This window comes from Nematostella vectensis, chromosome 5 (assembly GCF_932526225.1).
Source record: "Nematostella vectensis chromosome 5, jaNemVect1.1, whole genome shotgun sequence".
In the NCBI taxonomy this organism is placed as follows: Eukaryota; Metazoa; Cnidaria; class Anthozoa; order Actiniaria; family Edwardsiidae; genus Nematostella; species Nematostella vectensis.
In genome coordinates this window covers 18,626,435-18,647,077 of record NC_064038.1, presented here as the reverse complement: position 1 = coordinate 18,647,077, position 20,643 = coordinate 18,626,435, and the positions used below count along the sequence as shown (strand labels likewise).

The following is a 20,643-nucleotide window of genomic DNA, read 5'->3' as shown; positions in this document are numbered from 1 at the left end:
AAGTGTGTAAGAAATAGATTTTATATAACAGTCCTGTGAGTACTTCGGTAACAAAAAGGAAATGCCTACAGCACACGGTATTTCCAGGCGGTCACCCGTCCAAGTACTAACCGTGCCCTAATGAGCTTAACTTCGGTAATCGGACGGGAACCGGTGCTTTCTCAGTGGTATGGCCGTAGACGACAGAACTGTGTAAGAAATAGATTTTATATAACAGTCCTGTGAGTACTTCGGTAACAAAAAGGAAATGCCTACAGCACACTGTATTCCGAAGCGGTCACCCATCCAAGTACTTACCGCGCCCTACTGAGCTTAACTTCGGTGATCGGACGAGAACCGGTGCTTTCTCAGTGGTATGGCCGTAGACGACAGAACTGTTTAAGATCTATCTATTATATAACAGTCCTGTGAGTACCACGATAACAAAAAGAAAATGCCTACAGCACACGGTATTCTCAGGCGGTCACCCATCCAAGTACTAACCGTGCCCTAATGAGCTTAACTACGGTGATCGGACGAGAACCGGTGCTTTCTCAGTGGTATGGCCGTAGACGACAGAACTGTGTAAGAAATAGATTTTATATAACAGTCCTGTGAGTACTTTGGTAAGAAAAAGGAAATGCCTACAGCACACGGTATTCCGAAGCGGTCACCCATCCAAGTACTTACCGCGCCCTACTGAGCTTAACTTCGGTGATCGGACGAGAACCGGTGCTTTCTAAGTGGTATGGCCGTAGACGATAGAACTGTGTAAGACCTATCTATTATATAACAGTCCTGTGAGTACTTCGATGACAAAATGGAAATGCCTACAGCACACGGTATTCCCAGGCGGTCACCCATCCAAGTACTAACCGAGCCCTACTGAGCTTAACTTCGGTGATCGGACGAGAACCGGTGCTTTCTAAGTGGTATGGCCGTAGACGATAGAACTGTGTAAGATCTATCTATTATATAACAGTCCTGTGAGTACTTCGATGACAAAAAGGAAATGCCTACAGCACACGGTATTCCGAAGCGGTCACCCATCCAAGTACTTACCGTGCCCTACTGAGCTTAACTTAGGTGATGGGACGAGAACCGGTGCTTTCTAAGTGGTATGGCCGTAGACGATAGAACTGTGTAAGATCTATCTATTATATAACAGTCCTGTGAGTACTTCGATGACAAAAATGAAATGCCTACAGCACACGGTATTCCCAGGCGGTCACCCATCCAAGTACTAACCGCGCCCTACTGAGCTTAAATTCGGTGATCGGACGAGAACCGGTGCTTTCTCAGTGGTATGGTCGTAGACGACAGAACTGTTTAAGATCTATCTATTATATAACAGTCCTGTGAGTACCTCGATAACAAAAAGGAAATGCCTACAGCACACGGTATTCGCAGGCGGTCACCCATCCAAGTACTAACCGTGCCCTACTGAGCTTAACTACGGTGATCGGTAGAGAACCGGTGCTTTCTCAGTGGTATGGCCGTAGACGACAGAACTGTGTAAGAAATAGATTTTATATAACAGTCCTGTGAGCACTTTTGTAACAAAAAGGAAATGCCTACAGCACACGGTATTCCGAAGCGGTCACCCATCCAAGTACTTACCGCGCCCTACTGAGCTTAACTTCGGTGATGGGACGAGAACCGGTGCTTTCTAAGTGGTATGGCCGTAGACGATAGAACTGTGTAAGAAATATATATTATATAACAGTCCTGTGAGTACTTCGATGACAAAAAGGAAATGCCTACAGCACACGGTATTCCGAAGCGGTCACCCATCCAAGTACTTACCGCGCCCTACTGAGCTTAACTTCGGTGATCGGACGAGAACCGGTGCTTTCTAAGTGGTATGGCCGTAGACGATAGAACTGTGTAAGATCTATCTATTATATAACAGTCCTGTGAGTACTTCGATGACAAAAAGGAAATGCCTACAGCACACGGTATTCCCAGGCGGTCACCCATCCAAGTACTAACCGCGCCCTACTGAGCTTAACTTCGGTGATCGGACGAGAACCGGTGCTTTCTCAGTGGTATGGTCGTAGACGACAGAACTGTTTAAGATCTATCTATTATATAACAGTCCTGTTAGTACTTCGATGACAAAAAGGAAATGCCTACAGCACACGGTATTCCCAGGCGGTCACCCATCCAAGTACTAACCGCGCCCTACTGAGCTTAACTTCGGTGATCGGACGAGAACCGGTGCTTTCTCAGTGGTATGGCCGTAGACGATAGAACTGTTTAAGATCTATCTATTATATAACAGTCCTGTGAGTACCTCGATAACAAAAAGGAAATGCCTACAGCACACGGTATTCCCAGGCGGTCACCAATCCAAGTACTAGCCGTGCCCTACTGAGCTTAACTACGGTGATCGGACGAGAACCGGTGCTTTCTCAGTGGTATGGCCGTAGACGACAGAACTGTATAAGAAATAGATTTGATATAACAGTCCTGTGAGTACTTCGGTAACAAAAAGGAAATGCCTACAGCACACGGTATTCCGAAGCGGTCACCCATCCAAGTACTTACCGCGCCCTACTGAGCTTAACTTCGGTGATCGGACGAGAACCGGTGCTTTCTCAGTGGTATGGCCGTAGACGATAGAGCTGTGTAAGGTCTATCTATTATATAACAGTCCTGTGAGTACATCGATAGGAAAAAGGAAATGCGTACAGCACACGGTATTCCCAGGCGGTCACCCGTCCAAGTACTAACCGTGCCCTACTGAGCTTAACTACGGTGATCGGACGAGAACCGGTGCTTTCTCAGTGGTATGGCCGTAGACGACAGAAGTGTGTAAGAAATAGATTTTATATAACAGTCCTGTGAGTACTTCGGTAACAAAAAGGAAATGCCTACAGCACACGGTATTTCCAGGCGGTCACCCGTCCAAGTACTAACCGTGCCCTAATGAGCTTAACTACGGTAATCGGACGGGAACCGGTGCTTTCTCAGTGGTATGGCCGTAGACGACAGAACTGTGTAAGAAATAGATTTTATATAACAGTCCTGTGAGTACTTCGGTAACAAAAAGGAAATGCCTACAGCACACGGTATTTCCAGGCGGTCACCCGTCCAAGTACTTACCGCGCCCTACTGAGCTTAACTTCGGTGATCGGACGAGAACCGGTGCTTTCTCAGTGGTATGGCCGTAGACGACAGAACTGTTTAAGATCTATCTATTATATAACAGTCCTGTGAGTACCACGATAACAAAAAGAAAATGCCTACAGCACACGGTATTCTCAGGCGGTCACCCATCCAAGTACTAACCGTGCCCTAATGAGCTTAACTACGGTGATCGGACGAGAACCGGTGCTTTCTCAGTGGTATGGCCGTAGACGACAGAACTGTGTAAGAAATAGATTTTATATAACAGTCCTGTGAGTACTTTGGTAAGTAAAAGGAAATGCCTACAGCACACGGTATTCCGAAGCGGTCACCCATCCAAGTACTTACCGCGCCCTACTGAGCTTACCTTCGGTGATCGACTAGAACCGGTGCTTTCTAAGTGGTATGGCCGTAGACGATAGAACTGTGTAAGATCTATCTATTATATAACAGTCCTGTGAGTACTTCGATGACAAAAAGGAAATGCCTACAGCACACGGTATTCCCAGGCGGTCACCCATCCAAGTACTAACCGCGCCCTACTGAGCTTAACTTCGGTGATCGGACGAGAACCGGTGCTTTCTCAGTGGTATGGCCGTAGACGACAGAACTGTGTAAGAAATATATATTATATAACAGTCCTGTGAGTACTTCGAAAACAAAAAGTAAATGCCTACAGCACACGGTATTCCCAGGCGGTCACCCATCCAAGTACTAACCGCGCCCTACTGAGCTTAACTTCGGTGATCGGACGAGAACCGGTGCTTTCTCAGTGGTATGGCCGTAGACGTTAGAACAGTTTAAGATCTATCTATTATATAACAGTCCTGTGAGTACCTCGATAACAAAAAGGAAATGCCTACAGCACACGGTATTCCGAAGCGGTCACCCATCCAAGTACTTACCGTTCCCTACTGAGCTTAACTTCGGTGATCGGACGAGAACCGGTGCTTTCTAAGTGGTATGGCCGTAGACGATAGAACTGTGTAAGATCTATCTATTATATAACAGTCCTGTGAGTACTTCGATGACAAAAAGGAAATGCCTACAGCACACGGTATTCCCAGGCGGTCACCCATCCAAGTACTAACCGCGCCCTACTGAGCTTAACTTCGGTGATCGGACGAGAACCGGTGCTTTCTCAGTGGTATGGTCGTAGACGACAGAACTGTTTAAGATCTATCTATTATATAACAGTCCTGTTAGTACTTCGATGACAAAAAGGAAATGCCTACAGCACACGGTATTCCCAGGCGGTCACCCATCCAAGTACTAACCGCGCCCTACTGAGCTTAACTTTGGTGATCGGACGAGAACCGGTGCTTTCTCAGTGGTATGGCCGTAGACGATAGAACTGTTTAAGATCTATCTATTATATAACAGTCCTGTGAGTACCTCGATAACAAAAAGGAAATGCCTACAGCAGACGGTATTCCCAGGCGGTCACCAATCCAAGTACTAGCCGTGCCCTACTGAGCTTAACTACGGTGATCGGACGAGAACCGGTGCTTTCTCAGTGGTATGGCCGTAGACGACAGAACTGTATAAGAAATAGATTTGATATAACAGTCCTGTGAGTACTTCGGTAACAAAAAGGAAATGCCTACAGCACACGGTATTCCGAAGCGGTCACCCATCCAAGTACTTACCGCGCCCTACTGAGCTTAACTTCGGTGATCGGACGAGAACCGGTGCTTTCTCAGTGGTATGGCCGTAGACGATAGAACTGTGTAAGGTCTATCTATTATATAACAGTCCTGTGAGTACATCGATAAGAAAAAGGAAATGCGTACAGCACACGGTATTCCCAGGCGGTCACCCGTCCAAGTACTAACCGTGCCCTACTGAGCTTAACTACGGTGATCGGACGAGAACCGGTGCTTTCTCAGTGGTATGGCCGTAGACGACAGAACTGTATAAGAAATAGATTTGATATAACAGTCCTGTGAGTACTTCGGTAACAAAAAGGAAATGCCTACAGCACACGGTATTCCGAAGCGGTCACCCATCCAAGTACTTACCGCGCCCTACTGAGCTTAACTTCGGTGATCGGACGAGAACCGGTGCTTTCTCAGTGGTATGGCCGTAGACGATAGAACTGTGTAAGGTCTATCTATTATATAACAGTCCTGTGAGTACATCGATAAGAAAAAGGAAATGCGTACAGCACACGGTATTCCCAGGCGGTCACCCGTCCAAGTACTAACCGTGCCCTACTGAGCTTAACTACGGTGATCGGACGAGAACCGGTGCTTTCTCAGTGGTATGGCCGTAGACGACAGAAGTGTGTAAGAAATAGATTTTATATAACAGTCCTGTGAGTACTTCGGTAACAAAAAGGAAATGCCTACAGCACACGGTATTTCCAGGCGGTCACCCGTCCAAGTACTAACCGTGCCCTAATGAGCTTAACTACGGTAATAGGACGGGAACCGGTGCTTTCTCAGTGGTATGGCCGTAGACGACAGAACTGTGTAAGAAATAGATTTTATATAACAGTCCTGTGAGTACTTCGGTAACAAAAAGGAAATGCCTACAGCACACGGTATTCCGAAGCGGTCACCCATCCAAGTACTTACCGCGCCCTACTGAGCTTAACTTCGGTGATCGGACGAGAACCGGTGCTTTCTCAGTGGTATGGCCGTAGACGACAGAACTGTTTAAGATCTATCTATTATATAACAGTCGTGTGAGTACCACGATAACAAAAAGAAAATGCCTACAGCACACGGTATTCTCAGGCGGTCACCCATCCAAGTACTAACCGTGCCCTAATGAGCTTAACTACGGTGATCGGACGAGAACCGGTGCTTTCTCAGTGGTATGGCCGTAAACGACAGAACTGTGTAAGAAATATATATTATATAACAGTCCTGCGAGTACTTCGATGACAAAAAGGAAATGCCTACAGCACACGGTTTTCCCAGGCGGTCACCCATCCAAGTACTAACCGCGCCCTACTGAGCTTAAGTTCGGTGATCGGACGAGAACCGGTGCTTTTTCAGTGGTATGGCCGTAGACGATAGAACTGTGTAAGATCTATCTATTATATAACAGTCCTGTTAGTACTTCGAAAACAAAAAGTAAATGCCTACAGCACACGGTATTCCCAGGCGGTCACCCATCCAAGTACTAACCGCGCCCTACTGAGCTTAACTTCGGTGATCGGACGAGAACTGGTGCTTTCTCAGTGGTATGGCCGTAAACGATAGAACTGTGTAAGATCTATCTATTATATAACAGTCCTGTGAGTACTTCGATGACAAAAAGGAAATGCCTACAGCACACGGTATTCCCAGGCGGTCACCCATCCAAGTACTTACCGCGCCCTACTGAGCTTAACTTCGGTGATCGGACGAGAACCGGTGCTTTCTAAGTGGTATGGCCGTAGACGATAGAACTGTGTAAGATCTATCTATTATCTAACAGTCCTGTGAGTACTTCGATGACAAAAAGGAAATGCCTACAGCACACGGTATTCCCAGGCGGTCACCCATCCAAGTACTAACCGCGCCCTACTGAGCTTAACTTCGGTGATCGGACGAGAACCGGTGCTTTCTCAGTGGTATGGTCGTAGACGACAGAACTGTTTAAGATCTATCTATTATATAACAGTCCTGTGAGTACCTCGATAAAAAAAAGGAAATGCCTACAGCACACGGTATTCCCAGGCGGTCACCCATCCAAGTACTAACCGTGCCCTACTGAGCTTAACTACGGTGATCGGACGAGAACCGGTGCTTTCTCAGTGGTATGGCCGTAGACGACAGAACTGTGTAAGAAATAGATTTTATATAACAGTCCTGTGAGTACTTTGGTAACAAAAAGGAAATGCCTACAGCACACGGTATTCCGAAGCGGTCACCCATCCAAGTACTTACCGCGCCCTACTGAGCTTAACTTCGGTGATGGGACGAGAACCGGTGCTTTCTAAGTGGTATGGCCGTAGACGATAGAACTGTGTAAGAAATATATATTATATAACAGTCCTGTGAGTACTTCGATGACAAAAAGGAAATGCCTACAGCACACGGTATTCCGAAGCGGTCACCCATCCAAGTACTTACCGCGCCCTACTGAGCTTAACTTCGGTGATCGGACGAGAACCGGTGCTTTCTAAGTGGTATGGCCGTAGACGATAGAACTGTGTAAGATCTATCTATTATATAACAGTCCTGTGAGTACTTCGATGACAAAAAGGAAATGCCTACAGCACACGGTATTCCCAGGCGGTCACCCATCCAAGTACTAACCGCGCCCTACTGAGCTTAACTTCGGTGATCGGACGAGAACCGGTGCTTTCTCAGTGGTATGGTCGTAGACGACAGAACTGTTTAAGATCTATCTATTATATAACAGTCCTGTTAGTACTTCGATGACAAAAAGGAAATGCCTACAGCACACGGTATTCCCAGGCGGTCACCCATCCAAGTACTAACCGCGCCCTACTGAGCTTAACTTCGGTGATCGGACGAGAACCGGTGCTTTCTCAGTGGTATGGCCGTAGACGATAGAACTGTTTAAGATCTATCTATTATATAACAGTCCTGTGAGTACCTCGATAACAAAAAGGAAATGCCTACAGCACACGGTATTCCCAGGCGGTCACCAATCCAAGTACTAGCCGTGCCCTACTGAGCTTAACTACGGTGATCGGACGAGAACCGGTGCTTTCTCAGTGGTATGGCCGTAGACGACAGAACTGTATAAGAAATAGATTTGATATAACAGTCCTGTGAGTACTTCGGTAACAAAAAGGAAATGCCTACAGCACACGGTATTCCGAAGCGGTCACCCATCCAAGTACTTACCGCGCCCTACTGAGCTTAACTTCGGTGATCGGACGAGAACCGGTGCTTTCTCAGTGGTATGGCCGTAGACGATAGAGCTGTGTAAGGTCTATCTATTATATAACAGTCCTGTGAGTACATCGATAGGAAAAAGGAAATGCGTACAGCACACGGTATTCCCAGGCGGTCACCCGTCCAAGTACTAACCGTGCCCTACTGAGCTTAACTACGGTGATCGGACGAGAACCGGTGCTTTCTCAGTGGTATGGCCGTAGACGACAGAAGTGTGTAAGAAATAGATTTTATATAACAGTCCTGTGAGTACTTCGGTAACAAAAAGGAAATGCCTACAGCACACGGTATTTCCAGGCGGTCACCCGTCCAAGTACTAACCGTGCCCTAATGAGCTTAACTACGGTAATCGGACGGGAACCGGTGCTTTCTCAGTGGTATGGCCGTAGACGACAGAACTGTGTAAGAAATAGATTTTATATAACAGTCCTGTGAGTACTTCGGTAACAAAAAGGAAATGCCTACAGCACACGGTATTTCCAGGCGGTCACCCGTCCAAGTACTTACCGCGCCCTACTGAGCTTAACTTCGGTGATCGGACGAGAACCGGTGCTTTCTCAGTGGTATGGCCGTAGACGACAGAACTGTTTAAGATCTATCTATTATATAACAGTCCTGTGAGTACCACGATAACAAAAAGAAAATGCCTACAGCACACGGTATTCTCAGGCGGTCACCCATCCAAGTACTAACCGTGCCCTAATGAGCTTAACTACGGTGATCGGACGAGAACCGGTGCTTTCTCAGTGGTATGGCCGTAGACGACAGAACTGTGTAAGAAATAGATTTTATATAACAGTCCTGTGAGTACTTTGGTAAGTAAAAGGAAATGCCTACAGCACACGGTATTCCGAAGCGGTCACCCATCCAAGTACTTACCGCGCCCTACTGAGCTTACCTTCGGTGATCGGACTAGAACCGGTGCTTTCTAAGTGGTATGGCCGTAGACGATAGAACTGTGTAAGATCTATCTATTTTATAACAGTCCTGTGAGTACTTCGATGACAAAAAGGAAATGCCTACAGCACACGGTATTCCCAGGCGGTCACCCATCCAAGTACTAACCGCGCCCTACTGAGCTTAACTTCGGTGATCGGACGAGAACCGGTGCTTTCTCAGTGGTATGGCCGTAGACGACAGAACTGTGTAAGAAATATATATTATATAACAGTCCTGTGAGTACTTCGAAAACAAAAAGTAAATGCCTACAGCACACGGTATTCCCAGGCGGTCACCCATCCAAGTACTAACCGCGCCCTACTGAGCTTAACTTCGGTGATCGGACGAGAACCGGTGCTTTCTCAGTGGTATGGCCGTAGACGTTAGAACAGTTTAAGATCTATCTATTATATAACAGTCCTGTGAGTACCTCGATAACAAAAAGGAAATGCCTACAGCACACGGTATTCCGAAGCGGTCACCCATCCAAGTACTTACCGTTCCCTACTGAGCTTAACTTCGGTGATCGGACGAGAACCGGTGCTTTCTAAGTGGTATGGCCGTAGACGATAGAACTGTGTAAGATCTATCTATTATATAACAGTCCTGTGAGTACTTCGATGACAAAAAGGAAATGCCTACAGCACACGGTATTCCCAGGCGGTCACCCATCCAAGTACTAACCGCGCCCTACTGAGCTTAACTTCGGTGATCGGACGAGAACCGGTGCTTTCTCAGTGGTATGGTCGTAGACGACAGAACTGTTTAAGATCTATCTATTATATAACAGTCCTGTTAGTACTTCGATGACAAAAAGGAAATGCCTACAGCACACGGTATTCCCAGGCGGTCACCCATCCAAGTACTAACCGCGCCCTACTGAGCTTAACTTTGGTGATCGGACGAGAACCGGTGCTTTCTCAGTGGTATGGCCGTAGACGATAGAACTGTTTAAGATCTATCTATTATATAACAGTCCTGTGAGTACCTCGATAACAAAAAGGAAATGCCTACAGCAGACGGTATTCCCAGGCGGTCACCAATCCAAGTACTAGCCGTGCCCTACTGAGCTTAACTACGGTGATCGGACGAGAACCGGTGCTTTCTCAGTGGTATGGCCGTAGACGACAGAACTGTATAAGAAATAGATTTGATATAACAGTCCTGTGAGTACTTCGGTAACAAAAAGGAAATGCCTACAGCACACGGTATTCCGAAGCGGTCACCCATCCAAGTACTTACCGCGCCCTACTGAGCTTAACTTCGGTGATCGGACGAGAACCGGTGCTTTCTCAGTGGTATGGCCGTAGACGATAGAACTGTGTAAGGTCTATCTATTATATAACAGTCCTGTGAGTACATCGATAAGAAAAAGGAAATGCGTACAGCACACGGTATTCCCAGGCGGTCACCCGTCCAAGTACTAACCGTGCCCTACTGAGCTTAACTACGGTGATCGGACGAGAACCGGTGCTTTCTCAGTGGTATGGCCGTAGACGACAGAACTGTATAAGAAATAGATTTGATATAACAGTCCTGTGAGTACTTCGGTAACAAAAAGGAAATGCCTACAGCACACGGTATTCCGAAGCGGTCACCCATCCAAGTACTTACCGCGCCCTACTGAGCTTAACTTCGGTGATCGGACGAGAACCGGTGCTTTCTCAGTGGTATGGCCGTAGACGATAGAACTGTGTAAGGTCTATCTATTATATAACAGTCCTGTGAGTACATCGATAAGAAAAAGGAAATGCGTACAGCACACGGTATTCCCAGGCGGTCACCCGTCCAAGTACTAACCGTGCCCTACTGAGCTTAACTACGGTGATCGGACGAGAACCGGTGCTTTCTCAGTGGTATGGCCGTAGACGACAGAAGTGTGTAAGAAATAGATTTTATATAACAGTCCTGTGAGTACTTCGGTAACAAAAAGGAAATGCCTACAGCACACGGTATTTCCAGGCGGTCACCCGTCCAAGTACTAACCGTGCCCTAATGAGCTTAACTACGGTAATAGGACGGGAACCGGTGCTTTCTCAGTGGTATGGCCGTAGACGACAGAACTGTGTAAGAAATAGATTTTATATAACAGTCCTGTGAGTACTTCGGTAACAAAAAGGAAATGCCTACAGCACACGGTATTCCGAAGCGGTCACCCATCCAAGTACTTACCGCGCCCTACTGAGCTTAACTTCGGTGATCGGACGAGAACCGGTGCTTTCTCAGTGGTATGGCCGTAGACGACAGAACTGTTTAAGATCTATCTATTATATAACAGTCGTGTGAGTACCACGATAACAAAAAGAAAATGCCTACAGCACACGGTATTCTCAGGCGGTCACCCATCCAAGTACTAACCGTGCCCTAATGAGCTTAACTACGGTGATCGGACGAGAACCGGTGCTTTCTCAGTGGTATGGCCGTAAACGACAGAACTGTGTAAGAAATATATATTATATAACAGTCCTGCGAGTACTTCGATGACAAAAAGGAAATGCCTACAGCACACGGTTTTCCCAGGCGGTCACCCATCCAAGTACTAACCGCGCCCTACTGAGCTTAAGTTCGGTGATCGGACGAGAACCGGTGCTTTTTCAGTGGTATGGCCGTAGACGATAGAACTGTGTAAGATCTATCTATTATATAACAGTCCTGTTAGTACTTCGAAAACAAAAAGTAAATGCCTACAGCACACGGTATTCCCAGGCGGTCACCCATCCAAGTACTAACCGCGCCCTACTGAGCTTAACTTCGGTGATCGGACGAGAACTGGTGCTTTCTCAGTGGTATGGCCGTAAACGATAGAACTGTGTAAGATCTATCTATTATATAACAGTCCTGTGAGTACTTCGATGACAAAAAGGAAATGCCTACAGCACACGGTATTCCCAGGCGGTCACCCATCCAAGTACTTACCGCGCCCTACTGAGCTTAACTTCGGTGATCGGACGAGAACCGGTGCTTTCTAAGTGGTATGGCCGTAGACGATAGAACTGTGTAAGATCTATCTATTATCTAACAGTCCTGTGAGTACTTCGATGACAAAAAGGAAATGCCTACAGCACACGGTATTCCCAGGCGGTCACCCATCCAAGTACTAACCGCGCCCTACTGAGCTTAACTTCGGTGATCGGACGAGAACCGGTGCTTTCTCAGTGGTATGGTCGTAGACGACAGAACTGTTTAAGATCTATCTATTATATAACAGTCCTGTGAGTACCTCGATAAAAAAAAGGAAATGCCTACAGCACACGGTATTCCCAGGCGGTCACCCATCCAAGTACTAACCGTGCCCTACTGAGCTTAACTACGGTGATCGGACGAGAACCGGTGCTTTCTCAGTGGTATGGCCGTAGACGACAGAACTGTGTAAGAAAAAGATTTTATATAACAGTCCTGTGAGTACTTTGGTAACAAAAAGGAAATGCCTACAGCACACGGTATTCCGAAGCGGTCACCCATCCAAGTACTTACCGCGCCCTACTGAGCTTAACTTCGGTGATCGGACGAGAACCGGTGCTTTCTAAGTGGTATGGCCGTAGACAATAGAACTGTGTAAGATCTATCTATTATATAACAGTCCTGTGAGTACTTCGATGACAAAAATAAAATGCCTACAGCACACGGTATTCCCAGGCGGTCACCCATCCAAGTACTAACCGCGCCCTACTGAGCTTAACTTCGGTGATCGGACGAGAACCGGTGCTTTCTCAGTGGTATGGCCGTAGACGATAGAACTGTTTAAGATCTATCTATTATATAACAGTCCTGTGAGTACCTCGATAACAAAAAGGAAATGCCTACAGCACACGGTATTCCCAGGCGGTCACCCGTCCAAGTACTAACCGTGCCATACTGACTTTAAGTTCTGTGATCGGACGAGAACTGGTGCTTTCTCAGTGGTATGGCCGTAAACGATAGAACTGTGTAACATCTATCTATTATATAACAGTCCTGTCAGTACCTCGATAACAAAAAGGAAATGCCTACAGCACACGGTATTCCGAAGTGGTCACCCATCCAAGTACTTACCGCGCCCTACTGAGCTTAACTTCGGTGATCGGACGAGAACCGGTGCTTTCTAAGTGGTATGGCCGTAGATGATAGAACTGTGTAAGATCTATCTATTATATAACAGTCCTGTGAGTACTTCGATGACAAAAAGGAAATGCCCACAGCACACGGTATTCCCAGGCGGTCACCCATCCAAGTACTAACCGCGCCCTACTGAGCTTAAATTCGGTGATCGGACGAGAACCGGTGCTTTCTCAGTGGTATGGCCGTAGACGATAGAACTGTTTAAGATCTATCTATTATATAACAGTCCTGTGAGTACCTCGATGACAAAAAGGAAATGCCTACAGCACACGGTATTCCCAGGCGGTCACCCATCCAAGTACTAACCGTGCCCGACTGAGCTTAACTTCGGTGATCGGACGAGAACCGGTGCTTTCTCAGTGGTATGGCCGTAGACGACAGAACTGTGTAAGAAATATATATTATATAACAGTCCTGTGAGTACTTCGATGACAAAAAGGAAATGCCTACAGCACACGGTATTCCCAGGCGGTCACCCATCCAAGTACTATCCGCGCCCTACTGAGCTTAACTTCGGTGATTGGACGAGAATCGGTGCTTTCTCAGTGGTATGGCCGTAGACGATAGAACTGTGTAAGATCTATCTATTATATAACAGTCCTGTTAGTACTTCGAAAACAAAAAGTAAATGCCTACAGCACACGGTATTACCAGGTGGTCACCCATCCAAGTACTAACCGCGCCCTACTGAGCTTAACTTTGGTGATCGGACGAGAACCGGTGCTTTCTCAGTGGTATGGCCGTAGACGATAGAACTGTTTAAGATCTATCTATTATATAACAGTCCTGTGAGTACCTCGATAACAAAAAGGAAATGCCTAAAGCACACGGTATTCCCAGGCGGTCACCCGTCCAAGTACTAACCGTGCCCTACTGAGCTTAACTACGGTGATCGGACGAGAACCGGTGCTTTCTCAGTGGTATGGCCGTAGACGACAGAACTGTGTAAGAAATAGATTTGATATAACAGTCCTGTGAGTACTTCGGTAACAAAAAGGAAATGCCTACAGCACACGGTATTCCGAAGCGGTCACCCATCCAAGTACTAACCGTGCCCTACTGAGCTTAACTACGGTGATCGGACGAGAACCGGTGCTTTCTCAGTGGTATGGCCGTAGACGACAGAACTGTGTAAGAAATAGATTTTATATAACAGTCCTGTGAGTACTTCGTTAACAAAAAGGAAATGCCTACAGCACACGGTATTTCCAGGCGGTCACCCGTTCAAGTACTAACCGTGCCCTAATGAGCTTAACTACGGTAATCGGACGAGAACCGGTGCTTTCTCAGTGGTATGGCCGTAGACGACAGAACTGTGTAAGAAATAGATTTTATATAACACTCCTGTGAGTACTTCGGTAACAAAAAGGAAATGCCTACAGCACACGGTATTCCGAAGCGGTCACCCATCCAAGTACTTACCGCGCCCTACTGAGCTTAACTTCGGTGATCGGACGAGAACCGGTGCTTTCTCAGTGGTATGGCCGTAGACGACAGAACTGTTTAAGATCTATCTATTATATAACAGTCCTGTGAGTACCACGATAACAAAAAGGAAATGCCTACAGCACACGGTATTCCCAGGCGGTCACCCATCCAAGTACTAACCGTGCCCTACTGAGCTTAACTACGGTGATCGGACGAGAACCGGTGCTTTCTCAGTGGTATGGCCGTAGACGACAGAACTGTGTAAGAAATAGATTTTATATAACAGTCCTGTGAGTACTTTGGTAAGAAAAAGGAAATGCCTACAGCACACGGTATTCCGAAGCGGTCACCCATCCAAGTACTTACCGCGCCCTACTGAGCTTAACTTCGGTGATCGGACGAGAACCGGTGCTTTCTAAGTGGTATGGCCGTAGACGATAGAACTGTGTAAGATCTATCTATTATATAACAGTCCTGTGAGTACTTCGATGACAAAAAGGAAATGCCTACAGCACACGGTATTCCCAGGCGGTCACCCATCCAAGTACTAACCGCGCCCTACTGAGCTTAACTTCGGTGATCGGACGAGAACCGGTGCTTTCTCAGTGGTATGGCCGTAGACGACAGAACTGTGTAAGAAATATATATTATATAACAGTCCCGTGAGTACTTCGATGACAAAAAGGAAATGCCTACAGCACACGGTATTCCCAGGCGGTCACCCATCCAAGTACTAACCGCGCCCTACTGAGCTTAACTTCGGTGATCGGACGAGAACCGGTGCTTTCTCAGTGGTATGGCCGTAGACGTTAGAACAGTTTAAGATCTATCTATTATATAACAGTCCTGTGAGTACCTCGATAACAAAAAGGAAATGCCTACAGCACACGGTATTCCCAGGCGGTCACCCGTCCAAGTACTAACCGTGCCCTACTGACTTTAAGTTCTGTGATCGGACGAGAACTGGTGCTTTCTCAGTGGTATGGCCGTAAACGATAGAACTGTGTAACATCTATCTATTATATAACAGTACTGTCAGTACCTCGATAACAAAAAGGAAATGCCAACAGCACACGGTATTCCGAAGCGGTCACCCATCCAAGTACTTACCGCGCCCTACTGAGCTTAAATTCGGTGATCGGACGAGAACCGGTGCTTTCTCAGTGGTATGGCCGTAGACGACAGAACTGTGTAAGAAATATATATTATATAACAGTCCTGTGAGTACTTCGATGACAAAAAGGAAGTGCCTACAGCACACGGTATTCCCAGGCGGTCACCCATCCAAGTACTAACCGCGCCCTACTGAGCTTAACTTCGGTGATCGGACGAGAACCGGTGCTTTTTCAGTGGTATGGCCGTAGACGATAGAACTGTGTAAGATCTATCTATTATATAACAGTCCTGTTAGTACTTCGAAAACAAAAAGTAAATGCCTACAGCACACGGTATTCCCAGGCGGTCACCCATCCAAGTACTAACCGCGCCCTACTGAGCTTAACTTCGGTGATCGGACGAGAACCGGTGCTTTCTCAGTGGTATGGCCGTAGACGATAGAACTGTTTAAGATCTATCTATTATATAACAGTCCTGTGAGTACCTCGATAACAAAAAGGAAATGCCTACAGCACACGGTATTCCCAGGCGGTCACCCGTCCAACTACTAACCGTGCCCTACTGACTTTAAGTTCTGTGATCGGACGAGAACTGGTGCTTTCTCAGTGGTATGGCCGTAAACGATAGAACTGTGTAAGATCTATCTATTATATAACAGTCCTGTGAGTACTTCGATGACAAAAAGGAAATGCCTACAGCACACGGTATTCCCAGGCGGTCACCCATCCAAGTACTTACCGCGCCCTACTGAGCTTAACTTCGGTGATCGGACGAGAACCGGTGCTTTCTAAGTGGTATGGCCGTAGACGATAGAACTGTGTAAGATCTATCTATTATATAACAGTCCTGTGAGTACTTCGATGACAAAAAGGAAATGCCTACAGCACACGGTATTCCCAGGCGGTCACCCATCCAAGTACTAACCGCGCCCTACTGAGCTTAACTTAGGTGATCGGACGAGAACCGGTGCTTTCTCAGTGGTATGGTCGTAGACGACAGAACTGTTTAAGATCTATCTATTATATAACAGTCCTGTTAGTACTTCGATGACAAAAAGGAAATGCCTACAGCACACGGTATTCCCAGGCGGTCACCCATCCAAGTACTAACCGCGCCCTACTGAGCTTAACTTCGGTGATCGGACGAGAACCGGTGCTTTCTCAGTGGTATGGCCGTAGACGATAGAACTGTTTAAGATCTATCTATTATATAACAGTCCTGTGAGTACCTCGATAACAAAAAGGAAAAGCCTACAGCACACGGTATTCCCAGGCGGTCACCAATCCAAGTACTAGCCGTGCCCTACTGAGCTTAACTACGGTGATCGGACGAGAACCGGTGCTTTCTCAGTGGTATGGCCGTAGACGACAGAACTGTATAAGAAATAGATTTGATATAACAGTCCTGTGAGTACTTCGGTAACAAAAAGGAAATGCCTACAGCACACGGTATTCCGAAGCGGTCACCCATCCAAGTACTTACCGCGCCCTACTGAGCTTAACTTCGGTGATCGGACGAGAACCGGTGCTTTCTCAGTGGTATGGCCGTAGACGATAGAACTGTGTAAGGTCTATCTATTATATAACAGTCCTGTGAGTACATCGATAAGAAAAAGGAAATGCGTACAGCACACGGTATTCCCAGGCGGTCACCCGTCCAAGTACTAACCGTGCCCTACTGAGCTTAACTACGGTGATCGGACGAGAACCGGTGCTTTCTCAGTGGTATGGCCGTAGACGACAGAAGTGTGTAAGAAATAGATTTTATATAACAGTCCTGTGAGTACTTCGGTAACAAAAAGGAAATGCCTACAGCACACGGTATTTCCAGGCGGTCACCCGTCCAAGTACTAACCGTGCCCTAATAAGCTTAACTACGGTAATCGGACGGGAACCGGTGCTTTCTCAGTGGTATGGCCGTAGACGACAGAACTGTGTAAGAAATAGATTTTATATAACAGTCCTGTGAGTACTTCGGTAACAAAAAGGAAATGCCTACAGCACACGGTATTCCGAAGCGGTCACCCATCCAAGTACTTACCGCGCCCTACTGAGCTTAACTTCGGTGATCGGACGAGAACCGGTGCTTTCTCAGTGGTATGGCCGTAGACGACAGAACTGTTTAAGATCTATCTATTATATAACAGTCCTGTGAGTACCACGATAACAAAAAGAAAATGCCTACAGCACACGGTATTCTCAGGCGGTCACCCATCCAAGTACTAACCGTGCCCTAATGAGCTTAACTACGGTGATCGGACGAGAACCGGTGCTTTCTCAGTGGTATGGCCGTAGACGACAGAACTGTGTAAGAAATAGATTTTATATAACAGTCCTGTGAGTACTTTGGTAAGTAAAAGGAAATGCCTACAGCACACGGTATTCCGAAGCGGTCACCCATCCAAGTACTTACCGCGCCCTACTGAGCTTACCTTCGGTGATCGGACGAGAACCGGTGCTTTCTAAGTGGTATGGCCGTAGACGATAGAACTGTGTAAGATCTATCTATTATATAACAGTCCTGTGAGTACTTCGATGACAAAAAGGAAATGCCTACAGCACACGGTATTCCCAGGCGGTCACCCATCCAAGTACTAACCGCGCCCTACTGAGCTTAACTTCGGTGATCGGACGAGAACCGGTGCTTTCTCAGTGGTATGGTCGTAGACGACAGAACTGTTTAAGATCTATCTATTATATAACAGTCCTGTTAGTACTTCGATGACAAAAAGGAAATGCCTACAGCACACGGTATTCCGAAGCGGTCACCCATCCAAGTACTTACCGCGCCCTACTGAGCTTACCTTCGGTGATCGGACGAGAACCGGTGCTTTCTAAGTGGTATGGCCGTAGACGATAGAACTGTGTAAGATCTATCTATTATATAACAGTCCTGTGAGTACTTCGATGACAAAAAGGAAATGCCTACAGCACACGGTATTCCCAGGCGGTCACCCATCCAAGTACTAACCGCGCCCTACTGAGCTTAACTTCGGTGATCGGACGAGAACCGGTGCTTTCTCAGTGGTATGGTCGTAGACGACAGAACTGTTTAAGATCTATCTATTATATAACAGTCCTGTTAGTACTTCGATGACAAAAAGGAAATGCCTACAGCACACGGTATTCCCAGGCGGTCACCCATCCAAGTACTAACCGCGCCCTACTGAGCTTAACTTCGGTGATCGGACGAGAACCGGTGCTTTCTCAGTGGTATGGCCGTAGACGATAGAACTGTTTAAGATCTATCTATTATATAACAGTCCTGTGAGTACCTCGATAACAAAAAGGAAATGCCTACAGCAGACGGTATTCCCAGGCGGTCACCAATCCAAGTACTAGCCGTGCCCTACTGAGCTTAACTACGGTGATCGGACGAGAACCGGTGCTTTCTCAGTGGTATGGCCGTAGACGACAGAACTGTATAAGAAATAGATTTGATATAACAGTCCTGTGAGTACTTCGGTAACAAAAAGGAAATGCCTACAGCACACGGTATTCCGAAGCGGTCACCCATCCAAGTACTTACCGCGCCCTACTGAGCTTAACTTCGGTGATCGGACGAGAACCGGTGCTTTCTCAGTGGTATGGCCGTAGACGATAGAACTGTGTAAGGTCTATCTATTATATAACAGTCCTGTGAGTACATCGATAAGAAAAAGGAAATGCGTACAGCACACGGTATTCCCAGGCGGTCACCCGTCCAAGTACTAACCGTGCCCTACTGAGCTTAACTACGGTGATCGGACGAGAACCGGTGCTTTTTCAGTGGTACGGCCGTAGACGACAGAAGTGTGTAAGAAATAGATTTTATATAACAGTCCTGTGAGTACTTCGGTAACAAAAAGGAAATGCCTACAGCACACGGTATTTCCAGGCGGTCACCCGTCCAAGTACTAACCGTGCCCTAATGAGCTTAACTACGGTAATAGGACGGGAACCGGTGCTTTCTCAGTGGTATGGCCGTAGACGACAGAACTGTGTAAGAAATAGATTTTATATAACAGTCCTGTGAGTACTTCGGTAACAAAAAGGAAATGCCTACAGCACACGGTATTCCCAGGCGGTCACCCATCCAAATACTAGCCGCGCCCTACTGAGCTTAAGTTCGGTGATCGGACGAGAACCGGTGCTTTTTCAGTGGTATGGCCGTAGACGATAGAACTGTGTAAGATCTATCTATTATATAACAGTCCTGTTAGTACCTCGAAAACAAAAAGTAAATGCCTACAGCACACGGTATTCCCAGGCGGTCACCCATCCAAGTACTAACCGCGCCCTACTGAGCTTAACTTCGGTGATCGGACGAGAACCGGTGCTTTCTCAGTGGTATGGCCGTAGACGATAGAACTGTTTAAGATCTATCTATTATATAACAGTCCTGTGAGTACCTCGATAACAAAAAGGAAATGCCTACAGCACACGGTATTCCCAGGCGGTCACCCGTCCAAGTACTAACCGTGCCCTACTGACTTTAAGTTCTGTGATCGGACGAGAACTGGTGCTTTCTCAGTGGTATGGCCGTAAACGATAGAACTGTGTAAGATCAATCTATTATATAACAGTCCTGTGAGTACTTCGATGACAAAAAGGAAATGCCTACAGCACACGGTATTCCCAGGCGGTCACCCATCCAAGTACTTACCGCGCCCTACTGAGCTTAACTTCGGTGATCGGACGAGAACCGGTGCTTTCTAAGTGGTATGGCCGTAGACGATAGAACTGTGTAAGATCTATCTATTATCTAACAGTCCTGTGAGTACTTCGATGACAAAAAGGAAATGCCTACAGCACACGGTATTCCCAGGCGGTCACCCATCCAAGTACTAACCGCGCCCTACTGAGCTTAACTTCGGTGATCGGACGAGAACCGGTGCTTTCTCAGTGGTATGGTCGTAGACGACAGAACTGTTTAAGATCTATCTATTATATAACAGTCCTGTGAGTACCTCGATAACAAAAAGGAAATGCCTACAGCACACGGTATTCCCAGGCGGTCACCCATCCAAGTACTAACCGTGCCCTACTGAGCTTAACTACGGTGATCGGACGAGAACCGGTGCTTTCTCAGTGGTATGGCCGTAGACGAC

At 46.8% G+C, this 20,643-nt stretch overlaps 102 non-coding genes and 9 pseudogenes across 102 annotated transcripts; all 111 read right to left on the bottom strand.

Annotated features, from left to right (window-relative positions):
- Positions 1–62: 62 nt before the first annotated feature.
- Positions 63–181, bottom strand: LOC125565994. Its single transcript, XR_007311002.1, has one exon. It is a non-coding gene; the product is annotated as a 5S ribosomal RNA (ribosomal RNA).
- Positions 182–248: 67 nt separating this feature from the next.
- Positions 249–367, bottom strand: LOC125565831. Its single transcript, XR_007310840.1, has one exon. It is a non-coding gene; the product is annotated as a 5S ribosomal RNA (ribosomal RNA).
- A 67-nt stretch (positions 368–434) lies between these two features.
- Positions 435–553, bottom strand: LOC125564731. Its single transcript, XR_007309750.1, has one exon. It is a non-coding gene; the product is annotated as a 5S ribosomal RNA (ribosomal RNA).
- Positions 554–620: 67 nt separating this feature from the next.
- Positions 621–739, bottom strand: LOC125565560. Its single transcript, XR_007310572.1, has one exon. It is a non-coding gene; the product is annotated as a 5S ribosomal RNA (ribosomal RNA).
- Positions 740–806: 67 nt separating this feature from the next.
- LOC125564632 lies at positions 807–925 on the bottom strand. The gene has a single exon (XR_007309651.1). It is a non-coding gene; the product is annotated as a 5S ribosomal RNA (ribosomal RNA).
- Positions 926–992: 67 nt separating this feature from the next.
- Positions 993–1,111, bottom strand: LOC125566735 (annotated as a pseudogene).
- A 67-nt stretch (positions 1,112–1,178) lies between these two features.
- LOC125565228 lies at positions 1,179–1,297 on the bottom strand. Its single transcript, XR_007310243.1, has one exon. It is a non-coding gene; the product is annotated as a 5S ribosomal RNA (ribosomal RNA).
- Positions 1,298–1,364: 67 nt separating this feature from the next.
- On the bottom strand, positions 1,365–1,483 carry LOC125565276. The gene has a single exon (XR_007310291.1). It is a non-coding gene; the product is annotated as a 5S ribosomal RNA (ribosomal RNA).
- A 67-nt stretch (positions 1,484–1,550) lies between these two features.
- On the bottom strand, positions 1,551–1,669 carry LOC125566493. The gene has a single exon (XR_007311502.1). It is a non-coding gene; the product is annotated as a 5S ribosomal RNA (ribosomal RNA).
- Positions 1,670–1,736: 67 nt separating this feature from the next.
- On the bottom strand, positions 1,737–1,855 carry LOC125565559. The gene has a single exon (XR_007310571.1). It is a non-coding gene; the product is annotated as a 5S ribosomal RNA (ribosomal RNA).
- A 67-nt stretch (positions 1,856–1,922) lies between these two features.
- LOC125563874 lies at positions 1,923–2,041 on the bottom strand. The gene has a single exon (XR_007308893.1). It is a non-coding gene; the product is annotated as a 5S ribosomal RNA (ribosomal RNA).
- Positions 2,042–2,108: 67 nt separating this feature from the next.
- Positions 2,109–2,227, bottom strand: LOC125566078. Its single transcript, XR_007311085.1, has one exon. It is a non-coding gene; the product is annotated as a 5S ribosomal RNA (ribosomal RNA).
- Positions 2,228–2,294: 67 nt separating this feature from the next.
- LOC125564992 lies at positions 2,295–2,413 on the bottom strand. Its single transcript, XR_007310010.1, has one exon. It is a non-coding gene; the product is annotated as a 5S ribosomal RNA (ribosomal RNA).
- Positions 2,414–2,480: 67 nt separating this feature from the next.
- LOC125564434 lies at positions 2,481–2,599 on the bottom strand. The gene has a single exon (XR_007309452.1). It is a non-coding gene; the product is annotated as a 5S ribosomal RNA (ribosomal RNA).
- A 67-nt stretch (positions 2,600–2,666) lies between these two features.
- Positions 2,667–2,785, bottom strand: LOC125565195. Its single transcript, XR_007310211.1, has one exon. It is a non-coding gene; the product is annotated as a 5S ribosomal RNA (ribosomal RNA).
- Positions 2,786–2,852: 67 nt separating this feature from the next.
- Positions 2,853–2,971, bottom strand: LOC125566225. The gene has a single exon (XR_007311231.1). It is a non-coding gene; the product is annotated as a 5S ribosomal RNA (ribosomal RNA).
- Positions 2,972–3,038: 67 nt separating this feature from the next.
- On the bottom strand, positions 3,039–3,157 carry LOC125565076. The gene has a single exon (XR_007310094.1). It is a non-coding gene; the product is annotated as a 5S ribosomal RNA (ribosomal RNA).
- A 67-nt stretch (positions 3,158–3,224) lies between these two features.
- Positions 3,225–3,343, bottom strand: LOC125564730. Its single transcript, XR_007309749.1, has one exon. It is a non-coding gene; the product is annotated as a 5S ribosomal RNA (ribosomal RNA).
- Positions 3,344–3,410: 67 nt separating this feature from the next.
- On the bottom strand, positions 3,411–3,528 carry LOC125566813 (annotated as a pseudogene).
- Positions 3,529–3,595: 67 nt separating this feature from the next.
- LOC125566066 lies at positions 3,596–3,714 on the bottom strand. Its single transcript, XR_007311072.1, has one exon. It is a non-coding gene; the product is annotated as a 5S ribosomal RNA (ribosomal RNA).
- Positions 3,715–3,781: 67 nt separating this feature from the next.
- LOC125566054 lies at positions 3,782–3,900 on the bottom strand. Its single transcript, XR_007311061.1, has one exon. It is a non-coding gene; the product is annotated as a 5S ribosomal RNA (ribosomal RNA).
- Positions 3,901–3,967: 67 nt separating this feature from the next.
- LOC125566265 lies at positions 3,968–4,086 on the bottom strand. Its single transcript, XR_007311272.1, has one exon. It is a non-coding gene; the product is annotated as a 5S ribosomal RNA (ribosomal RNA).
- A 67-nt stretch (positions 4,087–4,153) lies between these two features.
- On the bottom strand, positions 4,154–4,272 carry LOC125563873. The gene has a single exon (XR_007308892.1). It is a non-coding gene; the product is annotated as a 5S ribosomal RNA (ribosomal RNA).
- A 67-nt stretch (positions 4,273–4,339) lies between these two features.
- On the bottom strand, positions 4,340–4,458 carry LOC125563695. Its single transcript, XR_007308715.1, has one exon. It is a non-coding gene; the product is annotated as a 5S ribosomal RNA (ribosomal RNA).
- A 67-nt stretch (positions 4,459–4,525) lies between these two features.
- Positions 4,526–4,644, bottom strand: LOC125566254. The gene has a single exon (XR_007311261.1). It is a non-coding gene; the product is annotated as a 5S ribosomal RNA (ribosomal RNA).
- Positions 4,645–4,711: 67 nt separating this feature from the next.
- LOC125564433 lies at positions 4,712–4,830 on the bottom strand. The gene has a single exon (XR_007309451.1). It is a non-coding gene; the product is annotated as a 5S ribosomal RNA (ribosomal RNA).
- A 67-nt stretch (positions 4,831–4,897) lies between these two features.
- On the bottom strand, positions 4,898–5,016 carry LOC125565194. Its single transcript, XR_007310210.1, has one exon. It is a non-coding gene; the product is annotated as a 5S ribosomal RNA (ribosomal RNA).
- Positions 5,017–5,083: 67 nt separating this feature from the next.
- Positions 5,084–5,202, bottom strand: LOC125564432. Its single transcript, XR_007309450.1, has one exon. It is a non-coding gene; the product is annotated as a 5S ribosomal RNA (ribosomal RNA).
- Positions 5,203–5,269: 67 nt separating this feature from the next.
- LOC125565193 lies at positions 5,270–5,388 on the bottom strand. The gene has a single exon (XR_007310209.1). It is a non-coding gene; the product is annotated as a 5S ribosomal RNA (ribosomal RNA).
- Positions 5,389–5,455: 67 nt separating this feature from the next.
- Positions 5,456–5,574, bottom strand: LOC125566755 (annotated as a pseudogene).
- A 67-nt stretch (positions 5,575–5,641) lies between these two features.
- LOC125564431 lies at positions 5,642–5,760 on the bottom strand. Its single transcript, XR_007309449.1, has one exon. It is a non-coding gene; the product is annotated as a 5S ribosomal RNA (ribosomal RNA).
- A 67-nt stretch (positions 5,761–5,827) lies between these two features.
- On the bottom strand, positions 5,828–5,946 carry LOC125565046. Its single transcript, XR_007310064.1, has one exon. It is a non-coding gene; the product is annotated as a 5S ribosomal RNA (ribosomal RNA).
- A 67-nt stretch (positions 5,947–6,013) lies between these two features.
- On the bottom strand, positions 6,014–6,132 carry LOC125565373. The gene has a single exon (XR_007310386.1). It is a non-coding gene; the product is annotated as a 5S ribosomal RNA (ribosomal RNA).
- Positions 6,133–6,199: 67 nt separating this feature from the next.
- On the bottom strand, positions 6,200–6,318 carry LOC125564205. Its single transcript, XR_007309225.1, has one exon. It is a non-coding gene; the product is annotated as a 5S ribosomal RNA (ribosomal RNA).
- Positions 6,319–6,385: 67 nt separating this feature from the next.
- Positions 6,386–6,504, bottom strand: LOC125564547. Its single transcript, XR_007309566.1, has one exon. It is a non-coding gene; the product is annotated as a 5S ribosomal RNA (ribosomal RNA).
- A 67-nt stretch (positions 6,505–6,571) lies between these two features.
- LOC125563872 lies at positions 6,572–6,690 on the bottom strand. The gene has a single exon (XR_007308891.1). It is a non-coding gene; the product is annotated as a 5S ribosomal RNA (ribosomal RNA).
- A 67-nt stretch (positions 6,691–6,757) lies between these two features.
- Positions 6,758–6,876, bottom strand: LOC125563414. Its single transcript, XR_007308433.1, has one exon. It is a non-coding gene; the product is annotated as a 5S ribosomal RNA (ribosomal RNA).
- Positions 6,877–6,943: 67 nt separating this feature from the next.
- On the bottom strand, positions 6,944–7,062 carry LOC125566492. The gene has a single exon (XR_007311501.1). It is a non-coding gene; the product is annotated as a 5S ribosomal RNA (ribosomal RNA).
- Positions 7,063–7,129: 67 nt separating this feature from the next.
- LOC125565558 lies at positions 7,130–7,248 on the bottom strand. The gene has a single exon (XR_007310570.1). It is a non-coding gene; the product is annotated as a 5S ribosomal RNA (ribosomal RNA).
- A 67-nt stretch (positions 7,249–7,315) lies between these two features.
- On the bottom strand, positions 7,316–7,434 carry LOC125563871. Its single transcript, XR_007308890.1, has one exon. It is a non-coding gene; the product is annotated as a 5S ribosomal RNA (ribosomal RNA).
- A 67-nt stretch (positions 7,435–7,501) lies between these two features.
- Positions 7,502–7,620, bottom strand: LOC125566043. The gene has a single exon (XR_007311050.1). It is a non-coding gene; the product is annotated as a 5S ribosomal RNA (ribosomal RNA).
- Positions 7,621–7,687: 67 nt separating this feature from the next.
- Positions 7,688–7,806, bottom strand: LOC125564991. The gene has a single exon (XR_007310009.1). It is a non-coding gene; the product is annotated as a 5S ribosomal RNA (ribosomal RNA).
- Positions 7,807–7,873: 67 nt separating this feature from the next.
- Positions 7,874–7,992, bottom strand: LOC125564430. The gene has a single exon (XR_007309448.1). It is a non-coding gene; the product is annotated as a 5S ribosomal RNA (ribosomal RNA).
- Positions 7,993–8,059: 67 nt separating this feature from the next.
- LOC125565192 lies at positions 8,060–8,178 on the bottom strand. The gene has a single exon (XR_007310208.1). It is a non-coding gene; the product is annotated as a 5S ribosomal RNA (ribosomal RNA).
- Positions 8,179–8,245: 67 nt separating this feature from the next.
- Positions 8,246–8,364, bottom strand: LOC125566224. The gene has a single exon (XR_007311230.1). It is a non-coding gene; the product is annotated as a 5S ribosomal RNA (ribosomal RNA).
- Positions 8,365–8,431: 67 nt separating this feature from the next.
- LOC125565075 lies at positions 8,432–8,550 on the bottom strand. Its single transcript, XR_007310093.1, has one exon. It is a non-coding gene; the product is annotated as a 5S ribosomal RNA (ribosomal RNA).
- A 67-nt stretch (positions 8,551–8,617) lies between these two features.
- Positions 8,618–8,736, bottom strand: LOC125564729. The gene has a single exon (XR_007309748.1). It is a non-coding gene; the product is annotated as a 5S ribosomal RNA (ribosomal RNA).
- Positions 8,737–8,803: 67 nt separating this feature from the next.
- LOC125566472 lies at positions 8,804–8,922 on the bottom strand. The gene has a single exon (XR_007311481.1). It is a non-coding gene; the product is annotated as a 5S ribosomal RNA (ribosomal RNA).
- Positions 8,923–8,989: 67 nt separating this feature from the next.
- Positions 8,990–9,108, bottom strand: LOC125566031. The gene has a single exon (XR_007311039.1). It is a non-coding gene; the product is annotated as a 5S ribosomal RNA (ribosomal RNA).
- Positions 9,109–9,175: 67 nt separating this feature from the next.
- Positions 9,176–9,294, bottom strand: LOC125566020. The gene has a single exon (XR_007311028.1). It is a non-coding gene; the product is annotated as a 5S ribosomal RNA (ribosomal RNA).
- A 67-nt stretch (positions 9,295–9,361) lies between these two features.
- Positions 9,362–9,480, bottom strand: LOC125566264. Its single transcript, XR_007311271.1, has one exon. It is a non-coding gene; the product is annotated as a 5S ribosomal RNA (ribosomal RNA).
- Positions 9,481–9,547: 67 nt separating this feature from the next.
- On the bottom strand, positions 9,548–9,666 carry LOC125563870. The gene has a single exon (XR_007308889.1). It is a non-coding gene; the product is annotated as a 5S ribosomal RNA (ribosomal RNA).
- A 67-nt stretch (positions 9,667–9,733) lies between these two features.
- LOC125563694 lies at positions 9,734–9,852 on the bottom strand. The gene has a single exon (XR_007308714.1). It is a non-coding gene; the product is annotated as a 5S ribosomal RNA (ribosomal RNA).
- A 67-nt stretch (positions 9,853–9,919) lies between these two features.
- On the bottom strand, positions 9,920–10,038 carry LOC125566253. The gene has a single exon (XR_007311260.1). It is a non-coding gene; the product is annotated as a 5S ribosomal RNA (ribosomal RNA).
- Positions 10,039–10,105: 67 nt separating this feature from the next.
- On the bottom strand, positions 10,106–10,224 carry LOC125564428. The gene has a single exon (XR_007309446.1). It is a non-coding gene; the product is annotated as a 5S ribosomal RNA (ribosomal RNA).
- Positions 10,225–10,291: 67 nt separating this feature from the next.
- LOC125565191 lies at positions 10,292–10,410 on the bottom strand. Its single transcript, XR_007310207.1, has one exon. It is a non-coding gene; the product is annotated as a 5S ribosomal RNA (ribosomal RNA).
- Positions 10,411–10,477: 67 nt separating this feature from the next.
- LOC125564427 lies at positions 10,478–10,596 on the bottom strand. The gene has a single exon (XR_007309445.1). It is a non-coding gene; the product is annotated as a 5S ribosomal RNA (ribosomal RNA).
- A 67-nt stretch (positions 10,597–10,663) lies between these two features.
- On the bottom strand, positions 10,664–10,782 carry LOC125565190. Its single transcript, XR_007310206.1, has one exon. It is a non-coding gene; the product is annotated as a 5S ribosomal RNA (ribosomal RNA).
- A 67-nt stretch (positions 10,783–10,849) lies between these two features.
- On the bottom strand, positions 10,850–10,968 carry LOC125566753 (annotated as a pseudogene).
- A 67-nt stretch (positions 10,969–11,035) lies between these two features.
- On the bottom strand, positions 11,036–11,154 carry LOC125564426. The gene has a single exon (XR_007309444.1). It is a non-coding gene; the product is annotated as a 5S ribosomal RNA (ribosomal RNA).
- Positions 11,155–11,221: 67 nt separating this feature from the next.
- On the bottom strand, positions 11,222–11,340 carry LOC125565045. The gene has a single exon (XR_007310063.1). It is a non-coding gene; the product is annotated as a 5S ribosomal RNA (ribosomal RNA).
- A 67-nt stretch (positions 11,341–11,407) lies between these two features.
- On the bottom strand, positions 11,408–11,526 carry LOC125565372. The gene has a single exon (XR_007310385.1). It is a non-coding gene; the product is annotated as a 5S ribosomal RNA (ribosomal RNA).
- Positions 11,527–11,593: 67 nt separating this feature from the next.
- On the bottom strand, positions 11,594–11,712 carry LOC125564204. Its single transcript, XR_007309224.1, has one exon. It is a non-coding gene; the product is annotated as a 5S ribosomal RNA (ribosomal RNA).
- A 67-nt stretch (positions 11,713–11,779) lies between these two features.
- On the bottom strand, positions 11,780–11,898 carry LOC125564546. The gene has a single exon (XR_007309565.1). It is a non-coding gene; the product is annotated as a 5S ribosomal RNA (ribosomal RNA).
- A 67-nt stretch (positions 11,899–11,965) lies between these two features.
- On the bottom strand, positions 11,966–12,084 carry LOC125563869. Its single transcript, XR_007308888.1, has one exon. It is a non-coding gene; the product is annotated as a 5S ribosomal RNA (ribosomal RNA).
- A 67-nt stretch (positions 12,085–12,151) lies between these two features.
- Positions 12,152–12,270, bottom strand: LOC125563413. The gene has a single exon (XR_007308432.1). It is a non-coding gene; the product is annotated as a 5S ribosomal RNA (ribosomal RNA).
- A 67-nt stretch (positions 12,271–12,337) lies between these two features.
- LOC125565557 lies at positions 12,338–12,456 on the bottom strand. The gene has a single exon (XR_007310569.1). It is a non-coding gene; the product is annotated as a 5S ribosomal RNA (ribosomal RNA).
- A 67-nt stretch (positions 12,457–12,523) lies between these two features.
- LOC125566009 lies at positions 12,524–12,642 on the bottom strand. The gene has a single exon (XR_007311017.1). It is a non-coding gene; the product is annotated as a 5S ribosomal RNA (ribosomal RNA).
- Positions 12,643–12,709: 67 nt separating this feature from the next.
- Positions 12,710–12,828, bottom strand: LOC125566958 (annotated as a pseudogene).
- A 67-nt stretch (positions 12,829–12,895) lies between these two features.
- On the bottom strand, positions 12,896–13,014 carry LOC125565927. Its single transcript, XR_007310935.1, has one exon. It is a non-coding gene; the product is annotated as a 5S ribosomal RNA (ribosomal RNA).
- Positions 13,015–13,081: 67 nt separating this feature from the next.
- LOC125564814 lies at positions 13,082–13,200 on the bottom strand. The gene has a single exon (XR_007309832.1). It is a non-coding gene; the product is annotated as a 5S ribosomal RNA (ribosomal RNA).
- A 67-nt stretch (positions 13,201–13,267) lies between these two features.
- On the bottom strand, positions 13,268–13,386 carry LOC125567292. The gene has a single exon (XR_007311817.1). It is a non-coding gene; the product is annotated as a 5S ribosomal RNA (ribosomal RNA).
- Positions 13,387–13,453: 67 nt separating this feature from the next.
- LOC125565809 lies at positions 13,454–13,572 on the bottom strand. Its single transcript, XR_007310819.1, has one exon. It is a non-coding gene; the product is annotated as a 5S ribosomal RNA (ribosomal RNA).
- A 67-nt stretch (positions 13,573–13,639) lies between these two features.
- On the bottom strand, positions 13,640–13,758 carry LOC125565041. Its single transcript, XR_007310059.1, has one exon. It is a non-coding gene; the product is annotated as a 5S ribosomal RNA (ribosomal RNA).
- A 67-nt stretch (positions 13,759–13,825) lies between these two features.
- Positions 13,826–13,944, bottom strand: LOC125565690. Its single transcript, XR_007310701.1, has one exon. It is a non-coding gene; the product is annotated as a 5S ribosomal RNA (ribosomal RNA).
- Positions 13,945–14,011: 67 nt separating this feature from the next.
- LOC125564323 lies at positions 14,012–14,130 on the bottom strand. The gene has a single exon (XR_007309343.1). It is a non-coding gene; the product is annotated as a 5S ribosomal RNA (ribosomal RNA).
- A 67-nt stretch (positions 14,131–14,197) lies between these two features.
- On the bottom strand, positions 14,198–14,316 carry LOC125566519. The gene has a single exon (XR_007311528.1). It is a non-coding gene; the product is annotated as a 5S ribosomal RNA (ribosomal RNA).
- Positions 14,317–14,383: 67 nt separating this feature from the next.
- On the bottom strand, positions 14,384–14,502 carry LOC125564425. The gene has a single exon (XR_007309443.1). It is a non-coding gene; the product is annotated as a 5S ribosomal RNA (ribosomal RNA).
- A 67-nt stretch (positions 14,503–14,569) lies between these two features.
- On the bottom strand, positions 14,570–14,688 carry LOC125563411. Its single transcript, XR_007308430.1, has one exon. It is a non-coding gene; the product is annotated as a 5S ribosomal RNA (ribosomal RNA).
- Positions 14,689–14,755: 67 nt separating this feature from the next.
- LOC125565556 lies at positions 14,756–14,874 on the bottom strand. The gene has a single exon (XR_007310568.1). It is a non-coding gene; the product is annotated as a 5S ribosomal RNA (ribosomal RNA).
- Positions 14,875–14,941: 67 nt separating this feature from the next.
- Positions 14,942–15,060, bottom strand: LOC125565999. The gene has a single exon (XR_007311007.1). It is a non-coding gene; the product is annotated as a 5S ribosomal RNA (ribosomal RNA).
- A 67-nt stretch (positions 15,061–15,127) lies between these two features.
- LOC125565988 lies at positions 15,128–15,246 on the bottom strand. Its single transcript, XR_007310996.1, has one exon. It is a non-coding gene; the product is annotated as a 5S ribosomal RNA (ribosomal RNA).
- A 67-nt stretch (positions 15,247–15,313) lies between these two features.
- LOC125566693 lies at positions 15,314–15,432 on the bottom strand (annotated as a pseudogene).
- Positions 15,433–15,499: 67 nt separating this feature from the next.
- Positions 15,500–15,618, bottom strand: LOC125566081. Its single transcript, XR_007311088.1, has one exon. It is a non-coding gene; the product is annotated as a 5S ribosomal RNA (ribosomal RNA).
- A 67-nt stretch (positions 15,619–15,685) lies between these two features.
- LOC125563947 lies at positions 15,686–15,804 on the bottom strand. The gene has a single exon (XR_007308966.1). It is a non-coding gene; the product is annotated as a 5S ribosomal RNA (ribosomal RNA).
- A 67-nt stretch (positions 15,805–15,871) lies between these two features.
- LOC125565978 lies at positions 15,872–15,990 on the bottom strand. Its single transcript, XR_007310986.1, has one exon. It is a non-coding gene; the product is annotated as a 5S ribosomal RNA (ribosomal RNA).
- A 67-nt stretch (positions 15,991–16,057) lies between these two features.
- On the bottom strand, positions 16,058–16,176 carry LOC125566824 (annotated as a pseudogene).
- Positions 16,177–16,243: 67 nt separating this feature from the next.
- LOC125564545 lies at positions 16,244–16,362 on the bottom strand. The gene has a single exon (XR_007309564.1). It is a non-coding gene; the product is annotated as a 5S ribosomal RNA (ribosomal RNA).
- A 67-nt stretch (positions 16,363–16,429) lies between these two features.
- Positions 16,430–16,548, bottom strand: LOC125565055. Its single transcript, XR_007310073.1, has one exon. It is a non-coding gene; the product is annotated as a 5S ribosomal RNA (ribosomal RNA).
- Positions 16,549–16,615: 67 nt separating this feature from the next.
- LOC125565967 lies at positions 16,616–16,734 on the bottom strand. Its single transcript, XR_007310975.1, has one exon. It is a non-coding gene; the product is annotated as a 5S ribosomal RNA (ribosomal RNA).
- Positions 16,735–16,801: 67 nt separating this feature from the next.
- Positions 16,802–16,920, bottom strand: LOC125564869. The gene has a single exon (XR_007309887.1). It is a non-coding gene; the product is annotated as a 5S ribosomal RNA (ribosomal RNA).
- Positions 16,921–16,987: 67 nt separating this feature from the next.
- Positions 16,988–17,106, bottom strand: LOC125564424. Its single transcript, XR_007309442.1, has one exon. It is a non-coding gene; the product is annotated as a 5S ribosomal RNA (ribosomal RNA).
- A 67-nt stretch (positions 17,107–17,173) lies between these two features.
- LOC125565189 lies at positions 17,174–17,292 on the bottom strand. Its single transcript, XR_007310205.1, has one exon. It is a non-coding gene; the product is annotated as a 5S ribosomal RNA (ribosomal RNA).
- A 67-nt stretch (positions 17,293–17,359) lies between these two features.
- Positions 17,360–17,478, bottom strand: LOC125566339. The gene has a single exon (XR_007311346.1). It is a non-coding gene; the product is annotated as a 5S ribosomal RNA (ribosomal RNA).
- A 67-nt stretch (positions 17,479–17,545) lies between these two features.
- LOC125564423 lies at positions 17,546–17,664 on the bottom strand. The gene has a single exon (XR_007309441.1). It is a non-coding gene; the product is annotated as a 5S ribosomal RNA (ribosomal RNA).
- Positions 17,665–17,731: 67 nt separating this feature from the next.
- Positions 17,732–17,850, bottom strand: LOC125564727. The gene has a single exon (XR_007309746.1). It is a non-coding gene; the product is annotated as a 5S ribosomal RNA (ribosomal RNA).
- Positions 17,851–17,917: 67 nt separating this feature from the next.
- LOC125566028 lies at positions 17,918–18,036 on the bottom strand. The gene has a single exon (XR_007311036.1). It is a non-coding gene; the product is annotated as a 5S ribosomal RNA (ribosomal RNA).
- Positions 18,037–18,103: 67 nt separating this feature from the next.
- Positions 18,104–18,222, bottom strand: LOC125563868. The gene has a single exon (XR_007308887.1). It is a non-coding gene; the product is annotated as a 5S ribosomal RNA (ribosomal RNA).
- A 67-nt stretch (positions 18,223–18,289) lies between these two features.
- On the bottom strand, positions 18,290–18,408 carry LOC125566027. Its single transcript, XR_007311035.1, has one exon. It is a non-coding gene; the product is annotated as a 5S ribosomal RNA (ribosomal RNA).
- Positions 18,409–18,475: 67 nt separating this feature from the next.
- On the bottom strand, positions 18,476–18,594 carry LOC125563866. Its single transcript, XR_007308885.1, has one exon. It is a non-coding gene; the product is annotated as a 5S ribosomal RNA (ribosomal RNA).
- A 67-nt stretch (positions 18,595–18,661) lies between these two features.
- Positions 18,662–18,780, bottom strand: LOC125565956. Its single transcript, XR_007310964.1, has one exon. It is a non-coding gene; the product is annotated as a 5S ribosomal RNA (ribosomal RNA).
- Positions 18,781–18,847: 67 nt separating this feature from the next.
- Positions 18,848–18,966, bottom strand: LOC125566252. Its single transcript, XR_007311259.1, has one exon. It is a non-coding gene; the product is annotated as a 5S ribosomal RNA (ribosomal RNA).
- Positions 18,967–19,033: 67 nt separating this feature from the next.
- LOC125564422 lies at positions 19,034–19,152 on the bottom strand. The gene has a single exon (XR_007309440.1). It is a non-coding gene; the product is annotated as a 5S ribosomal RNA (ribosomal RNA).
- A 67-nt stretch (positions 19,153–19,219) lies between these two features.
- On the bottom strand, positions 19,220–19,338 carry LOC125566293. The gene has a single exon (XR_007311300.1). It is a non-coding gene; the product is annotated as a 5S ribosomal RNA (ribosomal RNA).
- A 67-nt stretch (positions 19,339–19,405) lies between these two features.
- LOC125566752 lies at positions 19,406–19,524 on the bottom strand (annotated as a pseudogene).
- A 67-nt stretch (positions 19,525–19,591) lies between these two features.
- LOC125566056 lies at positions 19,592–19,710 on the bottom strand. The gene has a single exon (XR_007311063.1). It is a non-coding gene; the product is annotated as a 5S ribosomal RNA (ribosomal RNA).
- A 67-nt stretch (positions 19,711–19,777) lies between these two features.
- Positions 19,778–19,896, bottom strand: LOC125565945. Its single transcript, XR_007310953.1, has one exon. It is a non-coding gene; the product is annotated as a 5S ribosomal RNA (ribosomal RNA).
- A 67-nt stretch (positions 19,897–19,963) lies between these two features.
- On the bottom strand, positions 19,964–20,082 carry LOC125566692 (annotated as a pseudogene).
- Positions 20,083–20,149: 67 nt separating this feature from the next.
- Positions 20,150–20,268, bottom strand: LOC125564544. Its single transcript, XR_007309563.1, has one exon. It is a non-coding gene; the product is annotated as a 5S ribosomal RNA (ribosomal RNA).
- A 67-nt stretch (positions 20,269–20,335) lies between these two features.
- On the bottom strand, positions 20,336–20,454 carry LOC125563865. Its single transcript, XR_007308884.1, has one exon. It is a non-coding gene; the product is annotated as a 5S ribosomal RNA (ribosomal RNA).
- A 67-nt stretch (positions 20,455–20,521) lies between these two features.
- LOC125563410 lies at positions 20,522–20,640 on the bottom strand. The gene has a single exon (XR_007308428.1). It is a non-coding gene; the product is annotated as a 5S ribosomal RNA (ribosomal RNA).
- Positions 20,641–20,643: the final 3 nt, after the last annotated feature.